This window comes from Tamandua tetradactyla, chromosome 4, assembly GCF_023851605.1.
Source record: "Tamandua tetradactyla isolate mTamTet1 chromosome 4, mTamTet1.pri, whole genome shotgun sequence".
Taxonomy (NCBI): domain Eukaryota; kingdom Metazoa; phylum Chordata; class Mammalia; order Pilosa; family Myrmecophagidae; genus Tamandua; species Tamandua tetradactyla.
Window position 1 is genome coordinate 136439960 of NC_135330.1, and position 13840 is coordinate 136453799.

Consider the following 13840-nt stretch of genomic DNA (forward strand, 5'->3'; position numbering starts at 1 on the left):
TAACCATTAAGTTAGCAAATTAGGAAAAAAAAATAATGAATGTCATTTTGTTTATCTTAAGGTATTATTAACATATAGAATCAGATAAAACTAAGTTATGAAAAAAGTGGTAGTGCTGACTTACATACATTGAATTTGTGATATATGTTATATTTGGTTAAGTATTTTTTTTTTAATCTGCCTTAAATAGAGTCCTTAGTAACTGTTTCAGTTAGCTAAAGCTGCTGAAATGGATTGGTTTTTACAATGGGGATTTATTAACTTACAAATTTACAGTTCTAAGGCCATGAAAATACACCTGTTAAAACATCAATAAGGTGATACCTGGACTCTGAAGAAAAGCTGCTGTCATTTGGGGTTCCTCTGTCAGATGATAAAGCACATGACCAGTGTCTGCTGGTCCTTTGCTCCCAGGTCTTGTTGCTTTCAGCTTCTGATTCCAGCGGCCTCCTCTCTGAGCTTTTGTAGGTCCTCACTCAGCATCTCTGGAGCCTTTTTTTTCAAGGTCTCCAGCTGTTTCTTTTCTGAGCTTTCTGAGTGTTCTTTTGTCCCTTATCCTCTCATAATGGACTTCAGTAAAGGATTAAAACCCATCTTGAATTGTATGGCTCATGTCTCAATGGGAACCACCTAATTAAAAGGTCCCACCCACAACAGGTCTGCTTGCCCCAGGAATGGATTAAAAGAACATGACCTTTTCTGGTACATAACAGCTTCAAAACAGCACATATCCCCCATTATACACTACTTAATAAAAACAAACACTAACATGTTTTTCTGTATTTCTTTCTTTCCCCGTTGCATTCATAGCTTTACTTTTTGATGGGGGAGGGGGAGGGAATACCAAAATCCCTATCTTCATTTCCTCACCTTTACTAATTACACATGAAATCTTTTTTGTTTCCTCCACATCATTCAACTGACTGAGATATTAATCAATGTTGGGTGTGGGTGAGACAGGTCACACATCACTGCAGAGACATAGCAAAGCTGTCTCTGTGGGAAAAGATGTCTGGAAAAGACTAAAACATTGCACAGTTACTTGAGTGTGGGGAAGGAGGCCTTGGGAAATGTGGTAGTTAGGTTCAGGTGTCAACTTGGCCAGGTGAAGGTGTCTAGCTCTGTTGCTGTGGACATGAGCCAATGGTACATGAACCTCATCTGTTGCTGATTACATCTGTATTCAGCTAGGGGTCATGCCTGCTGCAATGAATGATGTTTGATTTAATTGGCTGGTGCTTAAATGAGAGAGTGCAATGTAGCCCAGCCCAAACAGCTCAGCATACCTCATCTCAGCACTCGCAGCTCAGACCAGGACTTTGGAGATGCAGAAAGGAAGCACCCCAGGGAAGGCTGTTGGAACCCAGAGGCCTGGAGAGAAGGCCAGCAGAGATCACCCTGTGCCTTCCCATTTAAGAAAGAACCTCAGTTGAAAGTTAGCTGCCTTTCCCCTGAAGAACTATACGTTAACTAAATAAATCCCCTTTCATTGAAACCAATCTGTCTCTTGGTGTTTTGCATTCCAGCAGCTAGCAAACTAGAACAGGAAATGTGTAGCTTTTGACTCATCTGTCACAAGGAAGCAGATGGTTTAGCTCATGCTTCCTCCTCCCCTGTTCTTTAGTTACATTTTTCACTTTCTTTGTTTTGCAGCCCTATAAAATAAGCAGTGCTGAACCTCTCAGGGTCTTTGAGTCTCCATCTGAGCTCAAAGTCCCACGTGGTCCCAGTTTTAACTATATCTTTGTCCCTTGTGTTTCTTTCTCAGTTCCCTGTTGCCTCCCTTCAGTATGGACACTGAGCCATGCTGATCATGGCAAATAAACATTTCCAAGTCACTAACCCAATTATCTCATTCGACGACTCATATTAATTATATCATTATGATATTTGATACTATTATTCATATCATTTTAAAAATAAGAATATCATATTATAATAACTGTTATGTTTTGAATTATTAGTATGTTCCAAAACAATGCCAAACTTTTTATATGCATTGTATCATCTAAACTCAAAAAAACTAGGGGGTAGCCATTATATGAAAAATAAGGTCTGGAGAAGATAATTGATTTCTCCACTTCTTGAAGTTAGTAAGCAATAGAGTCCTAACTCAAACCCAGTTGTGACTGATCCCAAAACATAATCTTACTATGTTAAGATGGATTGTCTCTAATAGTTGCTCGCATTGGGTTTCATGGCATCAATGGCTCCTGGGTTATGCTCCTTACTCTTTATTTCCTTCTCAGTTTCTTTTGTATCTTCTTCCAATCTTTAAAACCCTTACTTGCCCAGCCCTTTCTTTGGACACCTTCCCTTCACCTCTCTGTAAAGACTCTATTAAGAATCTTGTCACCACTATACTTCTACTTATAAATAGGGACTCACAAATTATTATCTGCAGCAACACATTTCTGATCTCCAGAAATAAATATCCATGGTCTACTCAGTAATACCACTCCTCATATATCATGAGTTACTTTAACCTCTGCATGTTCAAAACCCTATTGATTATCTTTCCATCCAAATTCACTCTTTTTTATTTTTAAAATGTATTTCTCTCTTTTTTTAAGTTTTTTTCTTCCAAATTTGCTTTTTTTTCCTCTGTCACTTATACTAGTGAATTGCATGATGATCAATCCAGCTTCCACCAAGTCCAGAAACCTGGACTTCACCTTTGACTCTTCCTTCTCTCTGTCCCATAATTCCATGCCCACGCCTTTGTCCTAGCTACACTCTTAGCACCTGTCATCATCAGTTCTTTCCCATTTCTATTGAAATTTTCCTCATTATATTCTTTTACTTGGACTGCGGTACTTGTTTCCTAACTAGATTTTCTGTATTTATACCCTCTGACACATCTTCCGTATAGATACCAGAATGGTTTCTTAAGGGAAGAGAGATCAGTGACTTCCTATTTGAAGGATAACATCTGATCTTTTGAACATTGTATATTTGATCTTTAATTTTCACCCAATTGATGACTTACTGTTTCCTGATTATGCCAGATGGTTTTACACTGAGAATCTTTGCTCTCTTCTGATCACCTTCCTGGAAAGTATTTTTCCACATCACTCTCACCAAGAAAGTCAACTTCTTGTTTTTGACTATCCAAGTGACATTGCATTTTAAAAACTATTCCTGACCTAATATTCTCATATAGGAATTGCTTACTACTATTTTTTTTTACTCCTGGTGAACTCTATACCTATTCCTACCATAGAAAATCTATAACATTTTATTGCATTCAGTTCCATCTATTTCGCTGTAAATTTCCTGGAAATTGTATCTGTATCTTTATTTGTGTTTTGTGGCTCTCAAACATGTAAAGGACATTAAGTTTTATTTAGAACTTGGTTCACAGATCACACTAAAAGTGAGTCATGCTGATCATGATTTAGATTGTGCAGATCTTCTGTGAAAAATAAAAGATTATAAAGAAATAGTTTGTGAATATAAAAGCAACACATACCTTGGTGCCAGGTAGAAAACGAAGAATGCTATACTTTTTATTACTTTTATCTAAAACATTATATAATAACCTATTGCATATTAAAGCTAACCTGTAATTTACGGCGTATAATTGTCAACATTCTACCATATAACTGCCCATAAGATTAAGTGTATGTGTATTTGTGTACATGCATATCTACTTTCTTAAGAGTATTGCCAAAATCTCTGCTCCTCATCCTACCTATTGGTTCCATGTGAAGAGATGTTTTTCTTTGATTGGCTATGTGGAAAGACCCCTATATCATCTGTCCATAGATTCCGAATAGGCAAGGCAAAGCTATAGATGGACGACATTAGGACTGCTGTGTCTCAGTGCTAAAGTTTCTAACATTCTACTTTGTGGTGGGAATTTAATTTATTAAAAAATTCACTGTACATAATATTTCATCATGTGAATATGCTACAAGTTATTTATACACATTTCTATTGGTTTGCATACATGTGTGTTTATAGATAGATAGGTGCGTTAGTCTGTGTTTATGTACACAGATACGTTTTATGAATATATGAACATATATGAAATTTGTTACTAACATTCCCATCTACTGCCAGGAGTGTGCATGCTTACTTTTATAAGTTAATGCCACATAATTATTCAAAATGGTTCTAGAAATTTAGACTATTACCAATAAAATATAAGATTTTCTTTTCCTCCTTATCTTCAAGGAAGAAAGCAATCCATTGCAAAGGTGCCTGGGAAACTGTCCAACTTTTCTGATAAGTCCTACACTTTCTAGACAGTAATAGGCTGGTGGTGAATAAAGTATTGAAAAGTTTATTCTGGCCCCAGGTACAAGCTGCATTTTTCTATACCAATACAACATAACATTTATGTTTTAATCTTGATCTCATTCCGCATTTATTTCTCAATTGTTTCAAAAATTTGATGTTATAAACATGTGTAAAATTATCACCTTCAGACTCTAACACTTGGAGCCTTAGCAAGGGAACCCTGCAAAACTGGCAAAGGGAGTGACATTTGGAAACCACAGTGCCCATGATCAGAACTATCCTCTTGGCACACCTGTCAGAGCAGGTGTGTGCAGGCAGTTGAACATTCGTCACAGCTGTGGGCTTGAGCAACACAAGCTGCACAGACTTTGGTGAACAGACTGGGCAGACCTCTGTGACCCACAGACCTCAGCACTCAGCCACAGCTGGCACTGCAGGGCTGGGGGATGGAGAAGGCGGCATTTTGAAGACCGTAAAAAGAAAGCCTTTAATGCAAGGTAAAGCTTACCTCAAAAGTGACAGATTTCAGTCAGTGGTAGGAAATTTAGGTATTGAGGTTTGCACAGTTTTCACTTTTTCCTCAGTCAAGTCTACAGGCCTGAGTTAAAACTGCAAAGGCAGCTAAAGTTATAACAGGCAACAAGGCATACTTATATCACATTCTGCTTTTTAAATTATTAGTGCCAGAAATAGCTAAACAACAGTAGATCACCTCCTTCAAACTCTGATGGCCAAGAGGCACATGAAGAGATACTCAATGTCCCTGGCCATTAGAGAAATGCAAATCAAAACCACAATGAGATATCATCTCACACCCACCAGGATGGCCATTATCAACAAAACAGAAAATGACAAGTGCTGGAGAGGATGCGGAGAAAGAGGCACACTTATCCACTGTTGGTGGGAATGTCAAATGGTGCAACCACTGTGGAAGGCAGTTTGGCGGTTCCTCAAAAAGCTAAATATAGAGCTGCCATATGACCCAGCAATACCATTGCTAGGTATCTACTCAAAGGACTTAAGGGCAAAGACACAAACGGACATTTGCACACCAATGTTTATAGCAGTGTTATTTACAATTGCAAAGAGATGGAAACAGCCAAAATGTCCATCAACAGACGAGTGGCTAAACAAACTGTGGTATATACATATGATGGAATATTATGCAGCTTTAAGACAAGATAAACTTATGCTCCCTTTCATTTTATTTTAATGTTTTATGATGGAATATTTCATTAGGTAAGACATGTACCAAGCAAAGAATATATGCAGTATACATCTAAGTTATGGCACATGCTAATAAAATGAACGGCTCTGAATTCACCATCCACTTAAGAACAACATTGCCAAAATATTTTTATTTACATGTGTTATCTTAGTTTCCTAAGGCTGCCGTAACAAAGTACCACAAACTGGGTGTATTAAGTCAACAAATTTATTGTCTCACAGTTCTGGAGACTAGAAGTTCAAATCAAAGTTTGAGCAAGGCCATACTTCCTGGAAGTCAGTGGGTTTCTGGAAGTGGCTTAACTCAGTCTCTATTTCTGTCACATGACTGACTTCTCCCTGTTTGTCCAAATTTCCTCTCCTTGTAAAGACAGCAGTCAAATTGAATTAGGGCCCACTCTAATCCAGTTGGTCTCGTCTTAATAACATCTTCAAAGATCCTGTTTCCAAAAAAAGTCGCACGACCAGGGGTTAGGTGTTGAATATATTTTTTGGGAGACCATTATTCAACCCATAACTTGTATATATTGCCTTAATCTTATCTTCTTGTCTGAATGTATCATTCCCTTGCCTTCTTTCAATATTTCACAGTGTGCGAGTGTATAAATATGTATACATCAATATCATTTCCTTGTTTTTAAGTCTTATTTGATGCCATTATCCTGGAAGTAATATTTTGTGACTTGCTTTATACAATAAACTCTGTTTCTAAAAATAATCCATGTCACCCTTAGAGTTCTGATTCATTTATTTTTTTATTTTTACTATGGTCCACTTTGTGAATGTCCCATTATTTATTTAGGCATTGTCCTGTTGATGGGCATTTATTTCCAATTCTTCTTTTGCTATTATGAATAATGTTGTTTATGATCATTCTTGATTAATTTTATTTAATGCCATGTGCAAGATTTCATGTAGGTTTTATACCTAGGAGTGGAATTACTGGAGGATATGTGTATGTTAAATTTATAAGATAATGCCAAGTTATTTTTCAAAATGGTTTTAGCAATTTATTCTCCAACGACATATAATAGTTGATCATCTTCCGTGAGCTCATTAACTTATTTTTTTATACTTCTCAACTTTTCCACTCTTCATTGGTTATAAAATCCTACATCATTTATTACAATGGAGGGTGAAAATTTCTTTTTCTTATACTTTAAATCCAGTATTGGGTCTCTTTGTGTTCATTCATATTTTTTGCTTATTTTTATACTGAGGATCATTAACACTTTGTTTAGTTTTATTTTTCAAGTTGACCTTTGAATATCTTTATATATTGTGTTTATCATTTTTAATTTATGTGTTGCCAACGTGCATTTTCACCTTTATTTTGGTGTCTTTTGCTAAAAAAAGTCTACATTCCAATGTGGTCTAATTTTCACTCTTTTCCAATGCCATAATGTCATTTTCTTTTAAGTTTTTCCATTTATATTTCTAAAATCCATACGGAATTGGGTTTTGTGAATGATGTAGGGTAAATTCTATGTGAAATTATTTTTCCACATGATAACCTATTGTCTCTGTGATCTTTACTTTCTCTAGTTATCTTCAATACAACCTATGTCATTTATCAAGTCTCCCTGATGTGTGCTCTGTTTTGAGACTCCTTGTTCTGGAGTCCATTCCTTTAATAATCTGCAGTTCTATTTACTGTAGATTTGTAATAAATATTTATACTCAGTAATACAAATTCTCTTACATTTTTCTGCTTGTAAGGACAGATTCTCTTGGAGTGTTTTCTTTTCTATGCAGAAAAAGTTACTGAAATGCTTCCTTTGAATCCTGATTGGAATTATTTTGAAAATAAGGATAATTTTGAGACATTTTAAAATTGTATTTTATAAAATGAACAGTATATTTCTCCATTTCTTTAAAGCTTTGAATATATTTGTACAATTTCAAATTTAGAATTTAGAATCTTTCACTGATCTTATTAGATTTATTTCCAAGAACCATATGGATTGTGTTGCCATTAAAAGTAGTGTGAGTATTAAATAACTTTTATTTTGTTTACTGGAGAACAAAAATAAAATTGACTTTTGTTTATTGATACTACTTTTGGATACTTTGCTAAACTTTCTTTTTAACCATAATAGAGTATCTATAAATTATTTTTGGTTTTCCACCTGGAAAATTGTATACTATATGATAATAGCAGGTTATTGTCTTCCTTTCATATTTACTTAATAATTAATGATCTTGTCTTTGGCAAGGACTAATAGTAGAATACTACAGAATTCCACAATTGGCCAGCATTTTCTTGCTGAGAAAGCTCTTAAAATGCCTGTACCATTCTACACAGCAGAGTCTGGGAGATAAAAATATCTGGTCTATTAATGTTAGTACAGAGTTCTCTATATTTCCATTAAATCAGTCTTGTACATTGTGTTTAAATCTCTTTTATTTTGATTAATATTATTTTATTTGTTTTTTTATCAATAATAAATGTGTATTGAAATTTTTCAATACAATAGTGAATTGCAGTTTCTCCCCACAGTTCTTTCATATCATAAAACATCTTTTGAACTTATTTTCTTTGGTGCATACATTTTTTTCTAGTGAGTTTAAATCTTTCATAATATATATTGACCCACTTTATACTTGTGCTTCCCTAATTTCTCAATTACCATTCATTTAATATTTTTACAGTTATGCCACATTCATTTAGATTTTTTTACTGGTATGACATTTTACTTTCAGCTTTGTGTATGGATGTCTGCTGATTTGAAACTGTTGTGTATCACAGAAAAACCATGTTCCTTAACCCTGATTCAAAATTGCTGGGTGGGATCTTTTGATTAAATTGTTTCCATGGAGATGTGACCCACCCAGTTGTGGGTGGGACATTTTGATTAGGTGGGTTCCATGGAGATTTGTCTCCACCCATTCAAGGTGGGGTTGCTTACTGGAGTCTTTTAAAAGGGAACTATTTTAGTAAAAACTTGAGAGCTTACATAGTCAGAGACCTTTGGAGTCTCTAATGGCCCCAACTATCTCGCAGTTATTTGGTGATAATTTCGTCTCTCTTATTTCATATATTGATATGGTAAAAGACAGTACTTTATAGAAAAATAGAAAATAAATAAGTATTCCAAACATTTACTAAATATTTGTGGTTTATGAGCTCCAATAGTATTTTTATACAATTAATATTAAAAAATGCATCCTTGGCCATATCATTTAACTGAATTGCATTCTTTATCACAGAATAAAGTGTGAAATCATTAGGATCTCCAGAATTCTGTATCCATGATATAATATATACTGACACATAGATTCATATCTGCTAGAATCTTTCTTCAATGATAAGCCAATGCTTAAGTACTGCTTTGTAGCTACCTGCTCTGTTGTTGTTGCTGTTTCCCCAAACAAACGAAGAAGAGTTATACAACAACAGCTATTATGGTTGAATGTGGAAGCTGAGTTTAGAGAGAGAATTAATAAGGAAGAGTGTGTAAATATACTTAATATGGATAGATAGATACCTTATATATAGTTATATACATATTTCTCTCTCCCTCCATATACACAACATACAAATGTATGTGAATGTGACACTGATACCTTAGATCTTAGATCACAGTAAAAAGTGCAGTAACAGGCAGCTTTTATTATAACAACAATTATCAATTACAGTTGTTTTTTGTTTTTTGTTTTTGTTTGTTTTTTGCTTTTCTGGTGCCCCATGTGAGGAGCGAATGCAGTTGTTTCTTAATGAGTAAAAAATCATACCAAAAGGAGAAAATTAGACATGTGGCTTTGTTGATTAAAAAATACCTAACCAAAAGAGAACTGAATTAAAGTTGCACCTCTCTTACCTGCTTCATAACTCATCACAATGAATGTGGAAAAAATTATTCCTTTCTAAATAGATTTGATTGTATCTCCACTAATTATTACCCTTTATATCAAAATAAACCAAAGTTAAAATTCTTTCTTGTATTTTTTACATGAACTTATGTAACCCTACAACTTCTCTAATTGAAAAATAATAATTTTAGAAAACATCATGCAAATGTTGTTTTATTTTTATTTATTTATTTTCTAAATAAAAGAAACCAGACATGAAGGATATACACACTGTATAATTCCATTGACATAAAATGTAAATATAAATAAATTAAATTGCAAATGTAAGCAAAGATATTGTTAGCAATTGGTTGTAAATAGAATATGTATTTTGCAAAAATAATATAGGCACTGGAATAAAGATGAAAAGATCTCATTTACAACCATTCCTTTCACTATTCCTATAACCATACTGCCTTATAAATGGAATATGAACTGCTTATATGATTATACGATCTACTAATCATGAAATGGATAAAATTAGATAAAATACATCAGTTATGTACAAAGAGTGAGCACTAGACTTCTGCTAATCTGTAGACACTTTGCTACTGTTCATAGCAGAAACAAGTTCAGAAAATGAAAGTATGTTTTTATAAGGTAATTTAATATGGCTGTAATATTTTTACTGATTTTACAAAATTATTAATTCACAACAAACTGGGGGAAAAAACGAAGAATCAAGTTCTCCATGAAAGAGTTTGAGAAGCACTGATGTAAATGACAGTGAGAGGAAAGCTCTAAAAATGCTGAATAAATATATTGTTATTTATTCATAACAGGTTGTAATTGACTCGTATTCATTTATTCACATATTCATGCATCCAATGTTCTGTGTAGTTTAAGTGGGGACTGAAAACTGAAAAACTATATTCAGCAATTATTCCATCTACCTGTTGTAATTAGAGTTGCCTACAAGTGACAGAATATCAAAAATACCACTGCTTTAAAGAAGTTCAGGATTTTGTAATTCACCTCCACAATGATCAGAGACCCAGGTTTCATTGATCTACTTGCTCCACTACACTCAAGAAATGACTGTACCTGATGGTTGAAAGTGGGAATTCCAGATTGAAATAGCCAACATTGCACCTTATAGTCAAAGGGACCCATCCAAAAAGCAGGTTCAATTAATCATAAAAAAGGGAGTGAATGGATACTGGGGGAAAATGAGCACTTTCTGCTACAGTCTCTCCATTTGGCCACACAAATACACACATGCATCTTTCTTTCCAAATACATAACACACTTATTTGCCTAATGTAGCCACTCTAATACTCCACTCAGTTACTGCATCAGCTCAAAGCTGCCAAGAAATTCTACATAATTCTATAATTTTAATTTGTTCTCTTTGTTAAGCCTGAATCTGGCTTATCACGATCTAGTAGAAGACAAACTTGGAAAGAAGTTTTCTCCTCTCAAATATACAAAACACAATTGTGGATAAAACTATCCTCCATGAAAACAGCCATTTCAGAAATTTCTGAGTGAAATATGCTAATTACTGTTCCCTAATCATTGATTCATATCAAACAACAACCCTGATGGAAAGAATGAAGACAATCTTATTTGGAATGAATCAGTAAATCCATCTGATTTAGCATGGATCTGAACTATGGTATGTTCTTTCTGTGTTACATAATCAGAAAAAAAGATAAATAAATATGGACTAGCCATATATTTCAATACTTCCCCAAATCATTATTCATTGATTAAAGATAGTAATAACTACAAAATCTCAAAAAGGAAACCTACAACTGGATACATCATAGTCAAATTGGTGAGAGTCAAAATGAGAGAAAATACTGAAAACAGCAAAATAAAAATGATTTAGCAGGTATGCTCAATAAGATTAACAGCTGACTTTTCATCAGAAATCCTGGAGGTCAGATAGCATTAGCCATTGTCATTCATGCAGGTGATCAGTGCAGTTTCAGGCACAGTGATTTCTTTGAACTTTAGAGGTAACATTGAACGCACTATGGTTGCTCATTTACCAAGTGACACAAAAACTTCTAATTTTGAGGGCAGAACAGAACAAATAAAGTCTTTTTAATAGGTTCAGGGTGCTAGGCAAGTTGCTCTGCCACTTGTGCCATATTATCCAGCAGATCAAACGTTGGGAATTTGATCACCACCTCACATATAAGTAGTAGACTTTAACATAAAAACTAAATCTAAAGTTTATAGAAGAAAATATGGGAGAGTGTCTTCATAACTTTGCTTAACATCATTTGTTATCAGATAAACACAAATTGAAGCCACAAAGAGATATAATTCACAACCAGTAGAAGGACTAAATTTACTGTAACTGGCAATATCAATGGTAGTGAGTACGTGGGGCAGTTAGAATTCCTCTTCATTCGGGCATGGATATAGAATGGTACAGATTCTTTGTTAAAATTGCACTTGCAGATAAAGATCTGCTTTCGGATGCTTCAATTCTGCAGGAAGTTATTTACTAAAGAGAAATGAAAACAAGACAGATTCCATAAAAGGACATGAATATAAATTTTCTTAACTGCTTTAGTTTCCCAGGCTGTTTAATGCAGATACCATAAAACAATTGGGCTTGAACAATGGGAATTTATTTGCTTAAAGTGTTGAGGCTGAGAAAATGTCCAAATGAAGGCATCATCAAGGCAGCGCTTTCTTCCCAAACACTGGCTGCTAGCAATCCTTGACTCCGCTGCCACATGGTAAAACACATGGCGGTGTCTGTTGGTTTCTGCCTTCTTACTTCCAGGTTCTGTTGATTTCAGCTTACTGCTTCTGTTGTTTTCTCTCTCTTTCTCTATATTTATTCCCTTTATAAAGAGCTCCAGTAATAGAATTGAATCCCGTACTGAGCGAAGTGGGCCACACTTTAACTGAAGTAACTTCATCAAAATATCCCTACTTACAATGTGTCTGTATGCACAGGAATGGATTAGATTTAAGAACATGTTTTTATGGGGTGTGTACAACTTCAAACCACTCTAATAATAATAGTTATTTTCATAATAGTCAAAAACCTGAAATAACCACAATGTTAGTCAATGAGAGAATATATAAACACATTGCTGTATTGTCATACATTATAATATTGCTTAGCAATAAAATGTACTGAATCATTGATACAATAAAAAATTTGCATGATTATTGCTCAGGTGTCAACTTGGCCAAGTGATGATGTTTAGTTATTCTCTTGCTGTGCACGTAAATCATCAGCATCTGAAATTCATCTACGGTTGATTGCATCTGCCATTGGCTAAGGGAAGTGCCTTCCTCAATGAGAGAGGTTAAAAAGGAAAGATCAGAAGAGAGAGAAGGAGCTCAACACTTAACACAGCACAACACAACTTAGCTCAGACCCAGACGTTTGGAGATGCAGAAAGGAACCACCCCACGGAAAGCTGTTTGAAACCAGGAGCCAGGAGAGAAGCTCAGCAGACATCCCCATGTGGTTTCCCATGTGACAAAAAAGAACTGACATTTGTAACTAAATAAATCCCCTTATTAAAAGCCCGTACTTCATTCTGGCAACATAAGTAAACTAAAACAGTTATTTTATGTATTTATGGTATGTTAAGTGAAAAAAAAGACAAAGGAGTTCATATTGTATTAAAATCCAAAACTAACAGAATAAATCAAAGATGATAAAAATTAAAAGAGACACTTTCGATGAAGTATGAGGATTGTTGATTGCATAAGGGAAATTTCAGTGGTGATTTTTTTAATTGGAGTGGGTTATGTGTATATGTATTTTAAGAATATAAAGGTAAATAATGAGAAAAATAATATTTTTGATAAAATCAGACATCAAGTGAGAGAGGGGCAGAGGGAAAAAACAAGGCATACTGATGTGATTTTTGTTTTGTTAGATAACTAATACTGTCTAAAGAAGTAGAAGACAAAGGGCTTTGTATAGAGATGTATCCACATCTCTCAATGGCAGATTAACTATCAATAAACACACATACCCGTACACACACAACCTGAAAGAGAAAAAATAAAATATACCATGCATTATTTGTGCTCAGTGGAACAGGTTTTTGAGTTTTACTTGAAACATAGACTGCTTTTACTAATACTACACTCTTTCTAAATGCAATGTACAGTATATTCTGGAAAATAATCCCACTAATCAAGCTGTCCCCCCCATGAGTACTTTTGGGATATTATAGCCTCATCTTGGACCACCCTATTTTGCTCTCTTTAATTAAGGTTTTTCATATTATTTTGCAGAGGCCAGGGGGCAATATAAATTATTGTAGCAGCCTGTGTATAAAGTGCATAGCCAAATCTACAGGGGACTGAGACTTAAATTCTAGCTGATGATGCGATGCACAAATGCGAGATGAGTAAAACTAGAGTTACTGATTTTGAAAGAGAAATCAGAAATGTGAATTTTCACTTGATGTCTTCTGAAATCAAAGCATTTGCTCCAGTTTTTACATTATATGGATCAAATATAAATTTGGTGGCATATGTGATCTCATCAACAATTATTTTTAAGCCTTTTATGACTTTAAAA